Source organism: Crocodylus siamensis, chromosome 2 (assembly GCF_052110815.1).
Source record: "Crocodylus siamensis isolate JL-2025a chromosome 2, ASM5211081v1, whole genome shotgun sequence".
In the NCBI taxonomy this organism is placed as follows: domain Eukaryota; kingdom Metazoa; phylum Chordata; order Crocodylia; family Crocodylidae; genus Crocodylus; species Crocodylus siamensis.
In genome coordinates, this window is record NC_143396.1 from 140,963,556 (window position 1) to 140,985,419 (window position 21,864).

General features: G+C 47.5%; 1 protein-coding gene across 3 annotated transcripts in view; it reads right to left on the reverse strand.

Annotated features, from left to right (window-relative positions):
* TMEM150C (transmembrane protein 150C) overlaps window positions 1-18,070 on the reverse strand; it is a 54,200-nt gene extending 36,130 nt beyond the window's left edge. Inside the window, exons 1-2 of one of the 3 annotated variants that reach the window (XM_090036930.1) lie at window positions 17,836-18,070; window positions 16,675-16,741 (exon numbers count right to left, since the gene is read on the reverse strand). The gene's annotated coding sequence lies outside the window, so the exon portion shown is untranslated. Of the gene's footprint in view, window positions 1-16,674; window positions 16,742-17,786 lie in introns of all 3 variants that reach the window. The other 2 variants (XM_090036929.1, XM_090036927.1) reach the window with 2 other exon arrangements.
* Window positions 18,071-21,864: the final 3,794 nt, after the last annotated feature.

Below are 21,864 nucleotides of genomic sequence, written 5' to 3' on the forward strand. Positions count from 1 at the left end.
ACGTGAAGGGGATGACCCAGGCTGTGATCCAGCCCGCTGATTACTACCCCATGGTCCTAATCCATGTGGGTACTAAGGATGCGGCCAGGAGAAGCCCTGATCACCTGATGGCAGACTACCACGCTCTTGTGGGGGGGTGCTGAAGGAGATAGGTGCACAGGTGGTTTTCTTTTCTATCCTACCAGCCAGCGGACATGGAAGATGGTCTCCGCAATGCACGTTGTATGCCAACTGGTGGCTTTGGGAATGGTGTCTCGAGGCAGGCTTTGGCTTCCTCGACAATGACCCACACATCACGACAAGAGACACGCTTTTCCCCTAAAGGCAAGCGTGTGTTTTCTTCTAGGTTGGCAGATCTCCTCCGGTGGGCTTTAAACTAGGCTCATCGGGGGAAGGGCAAGCCAAGGGAGGAGGAAGCCTTGGACTGCTAAACCAAGCACTACCCACAAGTACAGCCCAGCCTAGACTGATGAGTGGAACATATACACAGGTGAGCAACAGGGGCCAGGGTAATGCTGAAAGTAGGGGGCCAGTGCACACATCCACAGGAGGCCTCAAATGCCTCTACACAAACACTCACAGTATGGGAAACAGGCAAGAGGAACTTACCCTCCTGCTGGCTGACACCAACCCAGACATAGTGGGGCTCACTGAAACGTGGTGGGACCCAACGCATGACTGGACAGTGAATATCAAGGGCTATAGGCTGTACAGGAGGGACAGGACAGGGAGGAAAGGTGGGGGCGTGGCACTCTACATTAAGGAGGAATACACATCCTCACCAGGTAGCAGAGAGTCAGAGGAGAAGCACACAGAAGTGCTCTGGGTTAGAATACAAAGGCAGTCAAGGGGAAAGAGATTTAACGGTGGGGGTCTACTACAGAGCACCCAACCAAGGGGAAGAGCTAGACCACAAATTTTTAAGTCAGCTCACGGAAATAGTTAGGTCAAAGGACGTGGTTACCATGGCTGACCTGAACTTTCCAGACATCTGCTGGGAAGAGCAGTCAGCCAGATCTGACTGCTCACGTAGGTTCCTAGTCAGAATGCAGGACCTCCATCTAACCCAGGAGGTGCACAGCCCCACCAGGGGAGACACCCTGTTAAACCTGGTGCTGGCCACGGGTCATGACCTGGCGAGGGGGCTGCAGGTGTTCGACCACCTGGGCGACAGTGATCATCGCCTGCTGGAATTCACCATCCAGCACAAGGTGGCAAAGGCCTGCAGCAAGGCAGCAGCTCTGGACTTCAGGAGGGTGGACTTCAGTGAGCTAAGGAGAATAGTCAGGGAAGCACTGAAGTCCCAGAGGGGAGAGGAGTCGGGTGTCCAAGAAGAGTGGTCGCTCCTTAAGGAGACGATCCTCGAAGCCCAAAGGGAGGTAATCCCAACACGGATCAAAAGGAGCAGGAGGGCACAAAAGCCCCCATGGCTCACCAAAAGCATTCGGGAATGTCTCTTAACTAAAAGAGAGGTGTACAACCAATGGAAGGGAGGGGCCATCACCAGGGAGGATTATACTGCAGCTGCTTGGGGATGCAGAGGGGCAGTTAGGAGTGCCAAAGTGGAGATGAAACTGGGACTAGCTTCCCAGATCAGGGACAACAAGAAGTCCTTTTTTAAATACACAGGGGGCAAAAAGAAGGTTCCAGGTAACGTGGGGCCCTGCAGGACACACTAGGAAATCTGGTTGTCACACCAGACGACAAAAGCTAACCTATTTAACGATTTCTTTGCCTCCATTTCCCTGAGCAGGGACCAGAACAGCCACCCCCCCATTTGGGCCCCCCTTAAACCCCAAGGGAGGCATACCTAGGCCAAGGGTTAGTGAGGAACTAGTTAGGGAACATATGGAGGGACTGGATGTATTCAAATCAGCTGGTCCGGACAATCTCCACCCTTGAGTACTGAGGGAATAGGCTGAGGTCACTGCGGGACCCCTGGCACGGCTGTACAAGCACTCATGGTGCTCTGGTGTGGTGCCAGAGGACTGGAAGAGGGCCAATGTGGTTCCCATCTTCAAAAAGCGGAGGAAGGAGGACCCAGGAAACTATAGGCCAGTCAGTCATACCTCGATCCTGGGCAAGCTGTTTGAGAGAATTATCCTGGCACATGTCCACAAGGGGCCATCAGGGGAAATTATGCTTAGGGGCCACCAACACAGGTTCATTAGCAGCAGGTCCTGTCAGACCAACCTGGTGGCCTTCTATGACCAGGTCACCAAATCCTTAGACTATGTCCACTGCTACCCCTGCATCTATCTGGACTTTTGGAAGGTCTTCAACACTGTCTCTCACCCCGTTCTCATTAAGAAACTGGGGGACTGTGGTGTCGACACTCACACAGTCAAATGGGTCGCCAACTGGCTGGAGGGCCGCATCCAGAGAGTGGTGGTGGATGGGTCATTTTTGACCTGGAGGAATATGGGCAGTGGCGTTCTGCAGGTCTCGGTCCTCAGGCCCGCACTGTTCAACACCTTCATCAGTGACTCGGACAAGGGGGTAAAAAGCACCCTGTTCAAATTTGCTGATGACACGAAGATGTGGGGGGATGTGGGCATGCTAGAAGGAAGGAAAAGGTTACAATTGGACCTAGACAGGTTACAGGGGTGGGTGGATGAGAATAGGATGGGATTCAACACCGACAACTGCAAGGTGATGCACCTGAGGAGGAACAATCAGCACCATACCTACAGGTTGGGGAACTCCCTTCTCATCAGTGCAGAGGCAGAAAAGGATCTTGGAATCATCATTGCTGCCAAGATGAACATGGGCCGGCAGTGTGGGGATGCAGTCAGGAAGGCCAACTCTACCTTGACACGCATACACAGATGCATCTCAAGCAGGTTCAAGGAGGTGATCCTCCCCCTCTATGCAGTACTGGTCAGGCCGCAGCTGGAGTACTGCGTCCAGTTCTGGGCACCATACTTCAAGAGGGATGTGGACAACATGGAGAGGGTCCAGAGGAGGGCCACTCGCATGATCAGGGGGCAGCAGGGCAGGCCCTACGAGGAGAGGCTATGGGACCTAAACCTGTTCAGCCTCCACAGGAGAAGGCTGAGGGGGGGGATCTAGTGGCCTGTTACAAACTAGTCAGAGGGGACCAGCAGGCATTGGGGGAGTCCCTGTTCCCCCGAGCTCTACCAGGAGTGACTAGGAATAACGGTCACAAGCTGGCAGAGGGTAGATTTAGGCTAGATATCAGGAGGCACTACTTCACAGTCAGGACAGCTAGAACCAACTTCCAAGCAAAGTGGTGCTGCCTCCTACCCTGTGGGTCTTTAAGAGGAAGCTAGATGTACACCTTGCTGGGGTCATTTGACCCCAGTACTCTTTCCTGCCATGGCAGGGGGTCAGACTCGATGATCGCGACAGGTCTGCTTTATGCCTGGGGCTCAGGTTAGAGACATCACGGAGAGGATTCCGGCCTACATCCAACCTGCAGACCAGCACCCCATGGTTGTCATCCACGTGGGGACGAATGACGCGGCCGGGGCAACCCTGACCGCATTATGAAGGATTTCAAGGCTCTGGGCGACAAGCTTAAGGAGACGGGGGGCGCAGGTGGTATTCTCCTCTCTTCTTCCGGTGAGTAGGTGGGGACGGAGACACAAGGCCTGCATTGGCAAGGTCAACCGGCGCTTACGCAGTTGGTGCCACCAGGAAGGCCTTGGGTTCTTTGATAATGACCCATGTTTTCAGGTGGGGGGCTTGCTGGGGTGGGATGGGCTTTACCTCTCTCCTAAACGCAAGTATGTCTTCACTTCCAGGTTGGCTGATCTCGTACAGCAAGCTTTAAACTAGCATCGCCGGGGGAGGGAGCTGCAGGAAGACGAGGAGATACCACCCGAGCAAGACAGGTAACAAATGCTAGGAGTGCCCAGGTAAGAAACAGGGGTCCAAACAGTCTCCCAAATGGGGGGTGGCACACGCAGCTAGGCAGGGCCTTAAATGCCTATATACCAGTGCTCGTAGTATGGGGAATAAGCAGGAGGAACTTGCCCTCAGAATAGCCAGTTCAGACCCAGACATAATAGGGTTAACAGAAACTTGGTGGGATTCATCCTGAGGAGGAGAGAGGACCCGGGCAACTATAGGCCCGTCAGTCTTACCTCAATCCTAGGAATACTCTTTGAGAAGATCATCATGGAGCACATCTGTGATGGGCCGGCCTCAGAGATGATGCTCAAGGGCAACCAGCACGGTTTCATTAGGGGCAGGTCATGTCAGACCAACCTGATTGCCTTTTATGATCAGGTCACAAAAGCCTTGGATGCAGGTGTTGCCATGGATGTAGTCTTTCTGGACTTCAGCAAGGCCTTTGACACCGTCTCCTACCCCATCCTCATTAAAAAATTGGGTGACTGTGGCATTGATGCCTACAGAGTCAGATGGATTGCAGATTGGCTGAAGGGTCACACTCAGAGGGTGGTGGTGGATGGGTCACATTTGACCTGGGGAGAAGTGGGCAGCGGAGTCCCACAGGACTTGGTTCTTGGGCCAGCGCTGTTCAATCTCTTTATCAGCAATTTGGGCAATGGGGTAAAAAGCAACCTGTTTAAATTCGCTCATGATACCAAAATTTGGGGTGAAGTGAGCACACTAGTAGGGAGGGAAAGACTGCAGCAAGACTTGGATAGGTTACAGAGGTGGGCGAGCAAAAACAGGATGCGCTTCAACACTGACAAGTGCAGGGTGCTGCACTTGGGCAGTAGTAACCAGCAGCACACTTATAAGATGGGAAACTCCCTTCTTGAGAGCACGGAGGCAGAAAGGCATCTTGGAGTCATTACTGACTCCAAGATGAACATGGGCTGACAATGCGAGGTCAAGGAAAGTGGTGCTGGCTCCTACCCTGGGGGTCTTTAAGAGGAGGCTTGATGCCTACCTGGCTGGGATCATTTGAGCCCAGTTTTTTCTCCTGCCCTGGCAGGGGGTTGAACTTGAAGATCTATAAGGCCCCTTCCGGCCCTACTTCTATGATTCTATGATCTACTCAGGTCCCTTCCAACCGTAGAAACAATGAAACTATGAAACTTCTGTCAGTCAAACATGCTAAGAGCTCATGGCCTTGACTTTACACAAAATGTTGCTTTTTATGATCAAATCACAGTAGCCTGCCCTTAAACCAACAGGTACCAGCTACAATACTGAATTATTTAATTGGGAATCATCTTTTAACCAATACAGATCAATTACAATAGACTTGAAGTGCTGCCTTCATCTCCCCAAACCTCCTGAGCAAGGATGATTGAAATTTTTCCACCCAACTGTTTGACTTCCCCAAAGAATCAAAAACTCAATTTTGAGTTAATAATGTCTTTTCTCTGCTTTTTCCTGTTACTGTTTAGAAAACATTTGCTCTCTATGGAAGATTGACTGACTGCAAAGGCACACTGCGTTGTTGGACAGTGCTGTCTCCTGCCATCTTCCTGTGGCACATGGTAGGGGTTTTGGATATGAAAGATCTGGGAAGTTTGTTACAAGTTGTGTTGAGTAGATGTTCTTGGATACTCTTGGACAACCATTTATTATATGACTATCAGTGATCATAGGGGACCAGACTCAGTGCCCCCAGGTGTTCTTTTCCAGTCTTATGTCCTTTCTTCTCTGTCCCCATTAGCAAACTCCAACTACCGAAATTTGTTTAAAAACAAAAAAGAAGAAAGAAAAAAACATGCTATTTTGATTTCAAAATGTTGCCTTGTGGGCACTGTAGTTTAGTTTCTGCATACCTCTAATTCTCTATTATCTCCAGGATCTCCATCTGAACTACATCTCCCAAAATGCGCTGAAGTCAGGAACATCAGTGATGCAGGATGTCAGGTTCCCCCATCCCACTACATTCCACAATGCCTCTTAAGAGATGTATTCCAACCAGTGAGCATAGCCAACAGAGGACAACAGGAACTTTAGACACCCAAACTCCAGCACTCATGTGGCAGTCCAAACACTTCCCCAAATTTTATTTTCAGATTTTAAATAAATTTGTAAAAAATATTAACGTTCCATAGAAAATTTTGGTAGTAGTAATTTTTGTTTGGGTTTTGTCTTTTGGGGTGAGGGGGCTGCTGGTTTTCAGTGCAATTCTTCTATAGAAAAATATACTTTTCTGAACAGCTCTACTACTTTGTTTCTGTATTAATGACTACTGATTTGGGAGCAGAGCTTTGGACTCTGGATAGTGGGGAAAAATACCTCAGTAAAACACATTTCCCCCTCCCAGCAACTATCCCAAACCAAAAATCCCTGCTACAACTTGTAGACAGTTGGTCATAATTAAAAACAACTTACCTTTCATTCTTTATTCCTTCCCTGGAAGGCCACTAGCAACATACAGCTTCCTCGATGCAATGGTTTGGTTTTGGTATGTTTGCTCTTTTTATTGTATTTCTGGCTCTGTTGCATATACCTTATGAAACCTGCCAATTTTCTCAAAGATATAGAAAGCTGTGCAATCAAGTGAACTGAAAGAGTGCAATTTCACACTACAGAATTGTGAAAAACCAAGAAACCATGAACTTCTGCAGCCAGTCTGAAAGGACAGCGTACTGAACTGCAAGTGGCTTCACATTAGCACTGCCCCAAGATATTGTTTTAAAGGAAGATTTTTCTCAGGGATCTTACAATCACAGCTCAGAAACAGATTCCTGCTTTTCTATCCGATTTTGCCCAGACTATTGAATGTTTTCTTCACCTTTATTCACAGCTGTCCCATCACGCCAGCTTTAACTGACTTGACTTCCATTTCATCCAATGTACTTGCTTCAGTAAAAGTATATAGTTTGCCAGATGTATAGCACTGTGTATGTTGCATTCATTTAATATAAATATCTAAATCTAATCTGCTGAGCAAAGTTACAGGCTCTTTCTGAAGTTGATTTAGCCAGAGAATATTAATGTAAGCAAAAAACAAATCATCACATTAACTGAATCATGCATCTTTTTTAAAGACTAAAACATTTAAATGCATTTGAGAACACAAACCGCATAATAAACCAAAAAGATGTTACTGCATTTCACAGTGCTGTGCCACTGACTCATTGCAGAGAATTAAGATGCAGAGCAAACTGTCAAAAGGAGAGAAGACAGGACACTGCTTAAATTGGAAGAGAATTCATGAAGAATTGATGTTAATCAATAATGTTAAAATGGAAACAAACATGGCTCCTTCTCGGAAAGCCTCCCACCATTTTGGGCTTTGAACTACGGTCACCAAAACAGAATGATACTGGATCATCACAGCTGGAAAGATGTAACCAAACACCATTACATAACCTCCACCCCCTTCTCCTTGATAAATGCCAACAGCTTAAAGAGACTGCATAATGCCTTCAGGTTTATCCCACACCCTCTGCTGGGGAGCCTGATAATTGGATTATAAACAAGAGGAGGCAAAAGACTTGCAATAGGTCATGAAATGCAGGGGTAAAGCAAGGAGAAGAAATTTCCCTGGCAGCTTCTCACTCCCATCAAGCAGCCCCTTACACCAAGGGTTAGCAAAATATAAACCCGCAGGCTAGATCAGGCCTGCACAGTCACTGGATCTGGCCCACGGAGCCAGAACGCTTTGTCTGTTCCCTGGAAGTTGCACACATATTGTCAGCACTTCTCCCAGCTCTCCAGATGGAGTGTGGGTGCAGCTTTCAGCCAGTGGGGAACTGAGCTGGGGCGTGGCAGCTTCCAGCTGTGCCCACACCAAAGCCAAAAGGTTGGCTGGGGGGGGGGGGGGGGGTGCGCAGAGAGAAGCATCAATAGGACACAGCTTCCAGCTGCCCAGACCTGGCACAACTAATGCCCCAGCTGGTGAGCAGGGAGCTTGGAAATGCCTTGGCGGCAGCAGCGCAGCTCCCAGCTGCCTAGGCTTGGCATGGACGCAGACAAACCCCCATCACTGCTAGCATGCCAAAGCCACCCAGCCTGTGCCAGACTGGAATCAAGTTGTTCTGGCCTTTACAGCTTGAAAAGGTTGCTGAGCCCTGCCTTACACTACTCCACGCTAACCCAACCTGAGTGCCTAAGCTTCCATTCACAATCTTTGGACTGTGCAATCCCCAAATCCCTTTTTTTTTTTTTAGCCAAAGGGGAGTGGGAGGAAATAACAGCATCTGTTTTTTCTGTGGAGAAAGAAAGTTATTTTTGGAAATACAGTAACAACATCCATAAAGCAATATGCACCTCAGGGAAGAGTTCTCCCTTCATTTCTTACCTTTTTTGGTTGAACACATTTAAAGTGGCTCTAGCTAATGAAAGGTATGGGCCCATTTAAATTCAAATCCCAGAGACAAAGACCCTAGAGTCCCTCAGATAGCAGAGATTCAACAGAAGCCACGCTCAACAGCTCTAGAGAATGAATCCTTCTGCCCACCTAAACGCTTACAGCAGTAGCAGTAGTGCCAGCTTTATCATACTAGCCCTCTTACATGCTTCATTATTGATCTAGGCAGAGAGGGGGGAGAAAAGAATGTGATCTTGTTGGCAGTCTTTGCTGAACAGCTTAAAGGGCAACAAGAGAACTAATAAACCTGGTATATTGCTAAAAGTGGAATGACACTAGCCACCTACTGCACATGATACTGTCACCATGCAGCTATCACTCAGTAATGACTAACATGTCAAAATCCCCTACCTCTGCCCAACAATGCATTTTCTAACAAAAACATTCATTATGGTTCAATTTTCACATAATTTAAATCACAATAAAAAAATTTGGTTTAAAACTTTGATTTACTGCCAAACTAAAACTTTTCTAATCATTGGGGAAACTTCAGTGATTAAAGTTACATTGCAGAGGATTCTATGCAATTCTGAGACTGCAAAAATGCTCCAGGCTGAATTCATAATGATGCCTCAATGTCTGCATAGACACCAAAGAGTACTGATGACCACTGCTCCATTTTCTGATCCACCCATCCCAGTGTGATGACCCACATTCTGAAACCCTGTTTAGGATCAAGCACACTGTTTAGTCATCACACCTGATGATTATGGCAGCTATTAATAAATGTATATAGCTACATTGCCACAGGGCTTGTTTGCTGCTCTGGTGTAAATTAAACAACCCAACAACTTATCTTTGCTTTGAAGTGTTAGCAGTTTACAAGAAGCAGTGAATACAAGACTAAATACAAGGACTGTATTTCCCCACTGAGTAGCTTCAATGTGGATTTTTTCACAATAAGGTGGGTGAAAAACTGGCTTATGAGACACACCCAGAGAGTGGTGGTGGATGAGTCGGTTTCTCCCTGGAAGGATGCGGGCAGTGGTGTCCCCCAAGGCTCTGCCCATTGACCAGTACTATTTAATATCTTCATCAGCTATCTGGATGAAGGGATTGAAAGCACCTTGTCCAAATTCGCAGATGACACTAAACTGTGGGGCACAGTAAACACATGGGAGGGCAGGGAGTGAATTCAGGCAGATTTGGACAGACTGGGGAAGTGGGCAAATCAGAACAGGATGCAATTCAGCAAGGATAAATGCAAGGTGCTGCACCTGGGGAGAAAGAATCTCCAGCACCTGTAGACTGAGGGGTACCATTCTGAGCTCCACAACAGTGGAAAGAGATCGCAGAGTTCTGGTTGACGCAAAAATGAACATGAGTCACCAGTGTGACAAGGTAATAAGCAAGGCTAACCGCATTCTTTCTTGCATCAGCAGAAGTATCACAAGCAGGTCTAGGGAAGTGATAATTCCCCTCTATGCAGCACTGGTGAGGCCGCAGATGGAGTACTGCATCCAGTTTTGGGAGCCACATTTCAAGAAGGATGTGGATAACCTTGAGAGGGTTCAGAGAAGGGCTACTCACATGGTTGAGGGCCTGCAGGTAAGACCTATGAAGACACACCAAAGGATCTAAATCGCTTCAGCCTCTGCAAGAGAAGGCCGAGAGGCTATCTTGTAGCAGCCTACAAACTCATCGGGAGGGGGATCAGCAGGGAATAGGGGACACACTGTTTACCAGGGCGCCCCTCAGGGTTACCAGAAATAATTGCCACAAACTGAAGGAGAACAGATTTAGATTGGACATAAGGAAGAAATTCTTTATGCCAAAATATGAAGCTCCTACCCTGGAGCAAGTTTCCCTCTAAGGTGCTCACACATGCGCAGTCACACACAACTAAAAGTGTGGCTGTGCACAGCCTTTTCAAGGCCGTGCACCAGGACAGGTGGGGGTGGGAGCCTGGCGAAGGCTCCACCGGCTCTGGGGAAGTGCTCCGCTCCCCCACATCAGGGCCAGGGAGTGGAGCACTTCCCCAGAGCCAACAGAGCCTGCGCCAGCCTCCATCCCTCGGGGCACCACCTCCCTCACTCGGGGCAGGCAGCGGCTCCTCCCCGAGCTGAGGCAAGGCAGGGACAGAGGCTGGCACAGGGTCCACAGGCTCTGGGGAAGTGCTCCATTCCCCAGCCCTGATGCGGGGGAGCAGAGCACTTCCTCAGAGCCGGTTGAGTTCGCACTGGCTCCCGGCTCCAGCCCCCACCCCCAGCCTCCAGCCCCCTTTGATAAGTGTCCCACGCCAGACTGAGGCGGCGTACTCACGGACCACTACTCCTTAGAGGGAACATTGCTCTGGAGGTGTTAAGGAGGAGATTAAACAGGCATCTGGCTGGGGTTACTTAACCCCAGCACTCTTTCTTGCCTAGAGCAGGGGGTCAGACCCATGATCTACCAGGTCCCTTCTGACTCTGGAAATCCATGAATCTATGAATGGGGTGAAGCTACCACAGGTTAAAAGCCTTCTGGGCCAGGATGTTTTTCCCCCCCCAAGGCAGACAAAAAAAAAAAAAGAAGACTATTTGTCACATTAGCAAAGAAGCTGGTCTAAATGTTTGGCAAAAATGAGGAACTGGGCAACGAAACCAATAGATGCTAAGGAGAGGATTTTGGGTGCAAGTGAGAAAATAAAGGTTGATGAGGTGTGTAGACAAGTGTCTTATTTATGTTTTGGGGTCCAAAGTGCGGCCTGCCTCCTCACATTTGCCTACCACACCTTGATGGGAAAAGAAAAAGGGGAAGCTAATTGTCAACAGCAAGGTAATGAAAACTGCAGTTTTGTCCCACAGGTGAATTCTCCTCACAGGCCTCCAAGCTCCCCTACACCCTGTCCTCACCACCCCATGAAATGTAGCTAGGGTCTTTTACTCCTGGTCCTCAGAGCAATGGCTTCAGAGAGTTCTCAGCTGTCTGGCCATATACCCTCTTGGGCCTTGTTCCTTGCTTTCTATTAGTTACTTAAGGGTGACTCCTCAGTCAACATACTATTAATTCTCTCTCAGTCCCAAATCATCCTCTCTCAGAGATTGTCTCAGCTAAGTCCTGCAGACAGTCTTACCCTGAATTGAAATCAGAATCCTAGCTCCAAGAATCAACAACCTTTATACTAGCCTCCATCAGCTGACCAGCGACTCCTCACCTCGCATCTTTTCAGCCCATCACAGTTCTCTGCTAGTCTTCCATCTCCAAAATAGTTGGCTCAGAGGTTCCACTGTCCCGCTGCTACAGTTGTTCTCAAGCCTCCACACAGGTCTGCACCACTCCCACCTAGGAGATTACGTTTCCCCTCTCCAGGGAAAAATGAGTCCTTCATTCCTTGCTCTTAGATTGGTTTTTGGAGCAGCCCAATAACCTTCAGTGCCCTCCATCATGTGCTTCTGTGGCTGGGAGATCCTCAATCCCAGTCTTCCACCTGCTGCTGCCAGGTTCATCCATCACGGTCACCAGGAGCAGCTACGAGTCTTTCCCCCCAAAAGGGTTTCTTGCCATCCCTGAGGCCCTCTGCCAGCACTGACAGATGGGACCAGCTCCCAGCTGGCTCATGGTAAGCCTCCAAGCTGGAGAAAGTCCTGACTCAGGCATCACTGTGCTCAGGCATATAACAGAGACTGAGGATTGGCTCCCTGTTACAATGTGGAATTATGGAGCCCTTGACGGTGAGGGAGAAACAGAATCAGAATTGGACTCCAAGAAGAGATTCAAGGACTGTATTAGTCAGGGTTATGGCTTGGTTTGGCTGTCTCTCCTCCAGCTCTGACCACATTTTAGCTTCTAGACCCATCATAGCTTGAACACCTCCTGGACTGCTGAGTTTATTTTTCCTCACTGCCTTGTTCCCTTGCTTTTCAATAGTAATAAGAGACTCACTGACTTCAACAAAGAGGATCAAACAGGAGTGTTACTTGCAACCAGGCAACCAAAGCAAGGACAAGCACAATCTCTTACCCTTACAATATTCCTCCTAAGCAAGAACATAGTTGCAGTCACTCCTCACTCATTGCAAGTCAGAGCTGTCCAACTGGCACACCACAGGTTGCAAGATGATGGATTAACCCAAGGCCCCCAGGCTCCTGGTCCAGGCACCGCTCCCCACATAATGCATCTGCTGCTAACAGGGTCTCCAGGCTCCCCTACCCTCCTCCAGCTTCCGTATCCAGCTCCTGTCATTGGAACAGTGCAGGGCACTCACAGGGCCAGTGTAGTACGGTGAGGGGGCACCTGCTGCATAGCACAGTGGGGGGACACATGGCATGCCACTAGGGTGCCAGCACGGTGTGCAGTCCAGGTGGCATGTAGTCACCAGCCACTCAGAAGTTGAACAGCCCTGCACTACCCTATCCATCCTTGGAGGAGGTGCATGTTACAGAACAGTAATTAAGTAATGCCATAATGCAACTTTAGGAGGATTCCAGCATGGGAGGCAAAGCTGTCTCAGACAGACAAGTTTTCTCTACAGACGTATTCAGTATTGGCTTTAGGAATGGCTTGTACCTTTCCCCACAGGGACCAGCTGAGCAATGAAGAGACCATAACCCTCAAATTGGATACTCCTCAGAATCACTGCTTCAGAGACTTGGGAATGAACAGCTGAGAAGGGAAATGTAGCAGCCAGACCTACTGCCCAAAGAACTTCTGTACCAGGGAAGGTCTAGTATACAAAGTAGGATGGCCTAATTTACTTACCTCAGAATTACACAAAAAGTGTGCTCCTGAAAAGCTTAATGGACACATGCACTCCAAAAACATCAAGCCCTGCATTTACTTGTACTAAGTCTACATGGCAGCCATATTATGAATAGCATTATTTTCAAGAGGCAGGGAGGGAAAATTTCATGAAAATTTAAGTGCTACCAGAAGACAGGGTTCTAAAGATGTAAGAAAATGGGAAAATTAAAGACTTATTTTTGCTTCTACTCAGACTTGGCAAGCCATCTAACTTCTCTTTGCCTCAGATTATATAATAATTACTTGTGGGCATGTCTGTAGTGCTCATCACTATACCATTAGCTTTATTTTCTAGGGGGTTAATTATATTTATTTACCAGCCTCACAGCAGCATTGCAAGCCTAAATTGATGCTTGTATAGTCTTTGTGGTCCTCAGGGCTACACAGCTACAAAGTATTTTATTGGGTCTTTACAGGAACATGCTTGCAAGATCAATGGCAAAGTGCCAAAAATATATGAGGAACAAAACAGCCTATTTTTATTAAGGGCTCTAAGCCTTTTGTAACCCTGCTCACTCAGCAATAAGCTCCTTCCAGAGAGCTGAGAACATTGGTTTCCTTTAAATATACTTTTAAAAGAGGGTGTTTTCCACTACAGAAGGTCCCACAGTTCCCTGGATGTACTGTGATGAGTCAGAACTTGTGTAGTGGGCTAAACTGAAAACATTCAGCTTCAAATAAACTCTTCTGGCAGATCCAGGCACTGAAGCATCAATACCTCTCCCTAACTAGCTCAGCAATTTGCTGGATGCAGGATGTGCTTAGTGGCATCTTTTATTGAACCAACTACATAGTTGGGGAAATGCTATACAAGTTTTGCAGAACAAAAATACCCTTTCTTCAGATCTGGGAAAGAAGCCAATACAGACGGGTTGGTGGAAGGCTATTTTGTGTCTAAAGATTTGTCTTTTATTGGATTAACTATGTAACAGGGAAAGATAAGGAATATTTAAAAAATAAATCTTGCTCTCACATACTCCCCGGACTATCAAGGCTACATCACCTCTTCTGCAACATCAGCAATCCATTGTCATCCTTCCACTCACCAAGTCAACATGGCACATGGTGACCAGTGGCGTCCTTCAGGGTTCAGTACTCAGTCCAGTACTCTTTAATATATTCATTAATGATCTGAATTCAGGTGTCAGAAGCAGACTGGCTAAGTTTGCAGATGACACCAAACTATGGGGAAGCGCAGTTACACTGGAGGATAGGCTGAGGATTCAGGCCAGCTTGGGTGGGCAGATATAAACCTGATGACCGTCAACACAGAGAATGCAAGGCTCATCATACCTACAGGCTCAGCAGTGCTCCACTCAATAGCACTACATCTGAAAGAGACTTGGGGGTCATGATTGAACACAAGATGAATATAAGCCACAAATGTAATGCCACAGCCAGCAAAGCAAATAAAACCCTGGCTTGCATCTACCAATGCATCTCAAACAAGACCCAAGATGTCATCCTCCCACTGTACTTGGCCTTAGTGAGGCCACAGCTTGAGTACTGCATCCAATTCTGGGCTCCACATTTTAAAAAGGACATGGAGACGCTCAAAGTCCAGAGGAGAGCCATGGGATTCTTCAGCTTGGAAAAGCATAGGCTCAGAAGGGAATTGGTGGCAGCCTAAGTATATTGGGGTGTACATCAGGATCTGGGAGAACATCTGTTCACCAGGGCTCCCCTAGAGAAAACAAGATCCAGTGGCCACAAACTACTGGAAGATCATTTTAGACTGTACATATGGACGGTAAAGAACTTCTTCCTTATCTCCTGAGTGTAGAATAGACTCTCCCCAGAAGCGGTGCAAGCACATACTCTGGACACATTCAAATTGTGTTTGGATGCTTATCTTGCTGAGGTCATTTGACCTCAGCTGACTCCCTGCCTTTTGGGCAGGGGGCTGGACCCAATGATCTTACAAAGGTCCCTTCCAGCCCTAATGTTTATGAAATCTATGAAATCACCTTCACATGTGTCAGGAAACAATGGGCCATATTCTCTGCTCGAAGCTCACTACTGCTCAGTTATGTTTGAGCCAAACTTTAAGGGTTGCAAAATCAGACTATTACAAAACCCAACACCAGAAGGAATTATGGAAACAACATTTGGTCCTTCCAAAGGAAAAGTCAATTGAAAACAGTTGCCTTTACACAGCTTCACTTTCCTATAAAGCCTCTACAAACCCACATTTTACAGCATCAAAGTGAAGCAATATTGTTTTAATAATTTTCACTGTCCCAACCCAGACTGTACAAACAGCAACAAGTACATTCAATTTTCAACATTCTTTCAACCTGTTATAAAGGCAGAAGTATGAAGAGAAACATAAATATCTATTGCTAAAAATAAGGCATGATTTACTGCAGCATAATGCTAGCAAGAATCAAGCCTTAGGATTTTTTCTTCCAGTAGCCATTGTTCCTTTAAAAAAATGAAAGGAACTCTAAGCAGTCAATTGTGGTAAATATGCATTTTTTCAAAGTCTTACATTAAATAAATAAAAATACAACTTCCCTTCTCTCACAGCAGCTATTAAGAATTTATGAAACACCTTCATTTTACTGTGACAACACAATGGTAGACATGCCTGTTAGAAACCTTGTTTAAAAAAAAAAAAACACAGAAGGAAAAAGCCTAACATTTACAAACCTGAGAATTCTGAATCAACGGTCAGGTGCAAATTGTGGGTGATGAGAAAGAGGTATAGGTTGTATCATCCCAGAGCACCATTAGCCACTATTGACTCAGCTTTATCAGCAAGTCTGGCTCTTTTGTGGTGCAAAGACCAGATCCACTGCTTCTCTGAGAAACCCACAAGAGACAGCTCAAAGGATCATGAGATAACCTGCTGTAAAATCATCTCATGAAATTCTCCAAAAGCCTTTGCTTCAGAAGGGAGGGATCTGGGGACTTCAGATGCCTGGGGCTCTTCTGCAATCTCTGAACACCCTCAGGGCAACTCCAAAGGAAAGAGCCTACAGTATTTCACACTCACCTCTTCAGACCAAAGAACCAGGTCATCTATAGAATACACTGCCTCATGGCACAGCCATTCACCTGTGCCTGGCCCCACCCAACCACATCTTTCAAAGAGGCCACATGAAGGGTGTTACAAAGAAGCTCTTGAGGAATGATGATGGTCAAGGAGGCTGCACTTCCACCCTCTCAAAGGGATGGAGATCATTATGTGAAGAGCCCTTTACTCAGCCAACTCTCCATCGACCCACTTTCTTTCTGACAAATACCACATACCCAGGGTTCAAGTTACATTTGGTCTCTTGGAGGGGTCTACAAAATAAACTGGCTGGGGTCAGAGTGCACAGGTCCCCACCAGTACTACAGGACTGGGGCCAGCTGACATGGCAGCCAGAAGGAGCTGCAAACTCCTGGGCAGTTTATAAAGGCACATGGCAGGCCAGGGGCTGTGCATGGTGGTGCATGGGCTCCAGGCTGTTGTGGGGGTGGGGGGGATGCTGACCAGCCCATGAGGGGCTCACCCCCTCCCCCCACCCCAAGCTCCCCCATAATTCAAACCCCACATGTACTTGTTCTTTGTCATGCAGCACCAATATTCCTTTCCTATAAAAGATTTGTCCAGTTAGCCTAACAGAAGTAACTTCATCCCTTTAACGTAGCAAGCTCCAAGACACACAGCCTTAAGAACTTTAACTCACCTTGATGTGTCCAAGTACTGCAGCATATATGGCGTGGTAGGTAGGATCACTTCTTCCTCTTGGCCTCCTGGAGAGAGGATCACATGCATCACTTATGACACCTAAGGCCAGCACAGCGAGTTAATGTAGGATGAGTTAATGTAAGAGTGGCTTTGGCCTGTGGTTTCTCAGGGCCAGGCCTGGCAAGCTGTTCCTCTCGAGCAGGCTTCAGTGCCAGTGTGCAGTCCTACTGAGATTGTGCAGGAGCAGAACAGCTTGCAGACCGACTCATCACTGCCCCTCTTCCACTCATCTAACTAAAATTAAACCCTGACCTCCCCCGCCCAAACTACACCCTTTGCTTGCAGTGTAGGTAGGCAAAGCCTCCCCCTCTCTTCCATGTACATGGCCTTAAGTGTAAGCTTTTGCAGTGGGTGTTCCCCCAGCCCAGACTGCAGGAACTGGGAGCGCATTTCCATGGTGCTTCTGCCATGGAGTCAAATCACAGCTTCCAGAATAAAGTCTACCTTTTTCCTTGGTTTTTCCTTCCCTGTTTAACCCACATGCTGGACTTAAGCAGGCATCAGGAAGAAAAACTCTCCCTTTGAGGAGTCCATAGAAACTCTCTGCAGGCAACATGCTCTATCTGGCCTTTGAAAAGGGCATGTGTGCTTGGGGGCAAGGGCGGGGTATCACAACAGCCCCTCGCACACTCACAAGAGCGATACTTTTAATGCATGCAATACACCTTCCAGTGCCCAAGTCAGGGACAATTACACACCCCTATGAAAAGAACGAAAAAAAAAATAATGCTAATACTAATAACAATAATCCCAGCATGAAAAAGGGCCCAGCTGCAAACACTGCAATCTGTCTGCCTTGGCAGCTGCTCAGCCAGAAGCAAAGGAGCGAGGCACCCTGTAGGCAGGGGCTCCTGGTACCCCAGAGGGCCTGGCCTCCCCCCACAAGCTCCCGCTTAGCGGCTAGGTTTGACCTGCCAGCTTGCCCCAGAGGGAGGGGGAGAAGGCGCCCCCCAGCCGAGGAGAGGGACCAGGGTGGCTGCCCAGGCACGGCTGCAGGGGAGGGGAGCGGACCCACCCGGACGTGAGGGGGAGGGGGAACTACTGACCCACCCTCTCCCCGCCGGCCAGCGGTGGCAGGGGCTGGGGCCAGGATCCCTACCTGGCGGCCGTCCCGGCGGCCGCACCTGCACCGCGGCGAGGAGAAGCGCTTCCTCCAGGAAGGGGCGGGGCTTTGGGGCTCCGGGCTCCTCCCCGCCCTCCGGGCCCCGGCTGAGTAGCGGCGCCGGCGGCCGCCCTGCCCGGCCGGGGGAGGTTCGGAGTCCAGGGCGGGTGACGTTGCGGTGACCTCACACAGCATGCCGTGACGTATTACCCCCCACGCACAGGCACCGTTCTAAACCAACCTCTACAGAGCGGATCCTACGGGGGGAGCGGGGCGTGGATCAGGCAGAGGAAGCCAGGAAGGTTTTGCCAGACACTCGCTTTTCTGAGAGCAAAACCTGTCCTGACACTGAATCATCATCATCATCGGATCGTAGAAGTCAGGCTGGAAGGGACCCCAGAGGTCACCTCTAGCCCGACTCGAGGCCTGAGGCAGGATGAGCCCTGTCCAAACCATGGTATACAGGACATAACCTACCCTCTAGGTCAATGCTTCCTAACCCATGTGCCGCAGTACAAAGTGTGCCGTCAGAAATGAACAGGTGTGCCGTGGACTTCTGCCATGGTGATGAGCTACAGTAGGTATGAGGATGGGGAATGTCTTAACAGGTGTGCTGCAGAAAGTTGTAACTAATGTAAGTGGGCCTTGGGCTGGAACAGGTTGGGAAACACTGCTCTAGGTCAATCTGCTGTCAACCCTGACACAACAGATCCAACACCCTCCCCTGCCACAGGTGAAGTAGGGCAGCCGACCTCCTGCTTCTACAAAAGGTCAATATAGCCTCCTGAGACCTCTGGTAGAGGGTCAACCCGCTCCCCCCTACACAGGAAGGCAAAAGCCCTGCAGCCTGTGCCAGTCTGAGCATGGGGTGAAACTCCTTCCGGATCCCAAATATGAGGCTGGGTCTGACCCGGAGCAGAGGGGCAATGCCCTCCAGCCAGGAACCTCTGGCTTGGGCCCCAGCAGGAGCACTGGCACGACCCAGGCACCTTCCCTAGGCTTGGCTGCTGCAGCCAACACCCAGAGCCTCTGTGGGAGGCTTAAAAACATCCTGATGTGTAGCAGAAATAGAGGGTGGGGCAACCAGCAAAGCCCAGAAACATGGGAAAGACCCACAATAGAACATAAGCATAAAAACACCTAAAAGAAGGGTTGGCAATATTTGTGGGCATAGTGCCAAAAAAAACCCAACCTCAATTTGTAAGATGTTGGCATGCCAGGGGCAGATGGCAGGGGAGCTGCGAGGGCCCTGATCCTTGTTGTGGCATCAAAGCTCCAGCCCCCAGCCCCTTCCCCATCATCTACCCCAGGGTACACACACCTAGCAAAATGCCTTCGCATGTCATGCTCTGGCATCCATGCCAGGTGTTACCTACCCCTGATCTAGAATATCCCCAACTGGTGGCTCTCCAACCTCTTCTTCAGCACCTCTAGTAATGGAGAGCCCATAGCTTTCCAAGGCAGTCTATTCCCCTGCATCAGCATTTTAACAGTGAAGCAGTTTTTCCAGATAGCCAATCTAAATTTGCTTTGCTACAGCTTCAAGTCTGTATCCTCCTCTGCAGCAAGAGAGAAAAAGGACTTTTCCTCTTATTTATGGCAGCCCTTCCAGTATTTGAAGACAAGGTAAACGTACCTACTTCCTTCTGCCTCTCCTCTTATGACTTGATTATCTTTGTTGGCTGCTTCTGGACCCTCTCTAACTTCTCCACATCCTTTTAAAAATGTGCAACCCAGAACTGCACACAGTACTCCAAATGAGTCCTAACTAGTGTCAAGTAGAGAGACACTATCACCTCCTATGGCCTGGCCCTAATGCTTCTTTTGATACATCCCAAAACTGTATTTGCCTTTTGTGCAGCTTCAACACACTACAGACTCATATTCAGTCTATGACCCAGATCCTTTTCCTTAGTGCTGCCACCCATTCAGGTGTCACCTACTTTATATTTGTGTTTTTGATTATTCCTCCCAAGGTGCAGCACTTTGCATTTGTCCGCATTGAACTTCATCCTGTTAGTTCTAGCCCAGCTTTCCAATCTGTCAAGATCTTTCTGAATTGCATTCCCATCCTCCAACATGTTACAATCCTTCCCAGTTTTATCATCCACAAACTTGCTCAAGAAGTTTCTACACCAGCATCCAAATGGTTAATAAACATGTTGAACAGCACTGGGCCCAGGACAGACTCCTGTGGGACCCCACAGGCCTTTAACCAATATGCACATTTCTGGAGTAATTACAGTAGGTAAATGAAGTTCTGGATAGCACACTGCATCATGACTTTTGCAAATGGTCTTTATCCTGTGTCTTTATCAGTGACATTAGTAAACCAAGGCACTGTGTACACCAGCCTTTTGATACATGTATAACTTCTTAGGGCTTTTTTTGCAACTACATTAATCAGTTACTCTAAGGATGGGATTCCATTCGTTTCTGGATGCCTAGACAACCAGATTTGGTGGTTTATGGGATTACCTAAACCCACAAATTGCCGCTTCCAAACAGATTTTCACTATTCCTGAATGCAAAGCCCTGTGTACATAAATGGCTAAGTATGTGCCCAGAAATAGAAAGCCAGCCTGTATGTAAGTGGCATTTTTGGGATTTGGACAACCACATAGGTGACTGCTGCTGTCTGTCCAGGTCATCTAGGCATCCAGAATAGGACACATTACCCTGCCACCCCAGATCAAAGCTGGGTACAGCTGTTCATACTGTCATCCAGCTTTCTCCATCCACATGACTTTAGCCTTGGTAATGATTTTGGCAACATTTGCTCCCTGCAGTTAGCTTGGAGGGCTGATAGGTAAATATGCTGTATTAGAGCAGCCTGAGTTGATGCAATGTTTTCATGAGTAAATATTACTAATCTGACAACATTAGGAATTGTAACAGCACTGGTGCAATCATAGGTAAGCAAGTTGTTTGATCTTTGCAAGTTCTTCAACGATGACAATCCATTGTTCATCAGTTACTCATGACATCAAATATATTCCATATGTCCATGGATTTTTAAAAAAATATTTTTGCAATGAATCTGACTTTATTGTAATGGGTTAGTATCTGATACATCAAACACACTAGGTTTTTTTATTGACACAGTAATATTAATATGTTATTTATATTAATAAATTGGATATTCTTCCCTGTGCCAAATTCAATCGCTACCTTGCCAAGACCTACTTTGGTACAAACAGTCTGCACAGCAGCACACTTAAGCCCCTCTCTCTGCTTGGCATCTTGTATTTGCAGAAATACCCTTGTGTATATTAATACTTGTTCATGCTTTCACTTACTGATGTGTTCTGATTTTGTGGTGGTAACCTACTTTCACCAACTGTAGTTATAATCCTCTTGCCTGGCAGTCTAAAGTGCTTATGCATAAAGTTTTCTTGCTAATTATAAAGAAAGGTTTCTTGGTTTCTTGATAATTATAAAAAGACCTTAGTCTTATTAGCAAATGTAACAGACATGTTCCTTATGATGTCATAGATACCCTTGGCTCATCTTCAAGATCCCTGGCCATGATATGTCAGCAAGTCTTTCTGCATATTTTTTGTAACTGTTTGCTGAAGTAAGGCCTAACCTTGTTTGATGCATAATCTCTGGAAGTCATATTGATGTCTGGTCACTGTTAATAACAGGTCCAATCAAGAACCATAAAATCAACATCAGATTGATCACAACTGAGTGCAAAGTTTACTTCATTAAGATGGGCTGCAGTACCTGATCTTTGTTTGTTGTTTTTATTTAGAGAGTTATGAAGCATAAACACTGACTTTTGTAACTATAAGTTACAATTCATTTACTTCATTCTGACTGGCACTGATTCAAATGGGGTATTTGCTGGATCTTTTTTGACTGATGTTTTTGTGATAAAATATGCAATCACACTAGTTTCTGTGTACTAACTATTGCAGTTGGCTGGACTACAATGTTAGCAGAGGCTACTCTGTCTAGCTCTACCTTCACTGGACGCTGCCTTTGTATGGACCCTCAAACAGAAGACAGCATATTTGTACA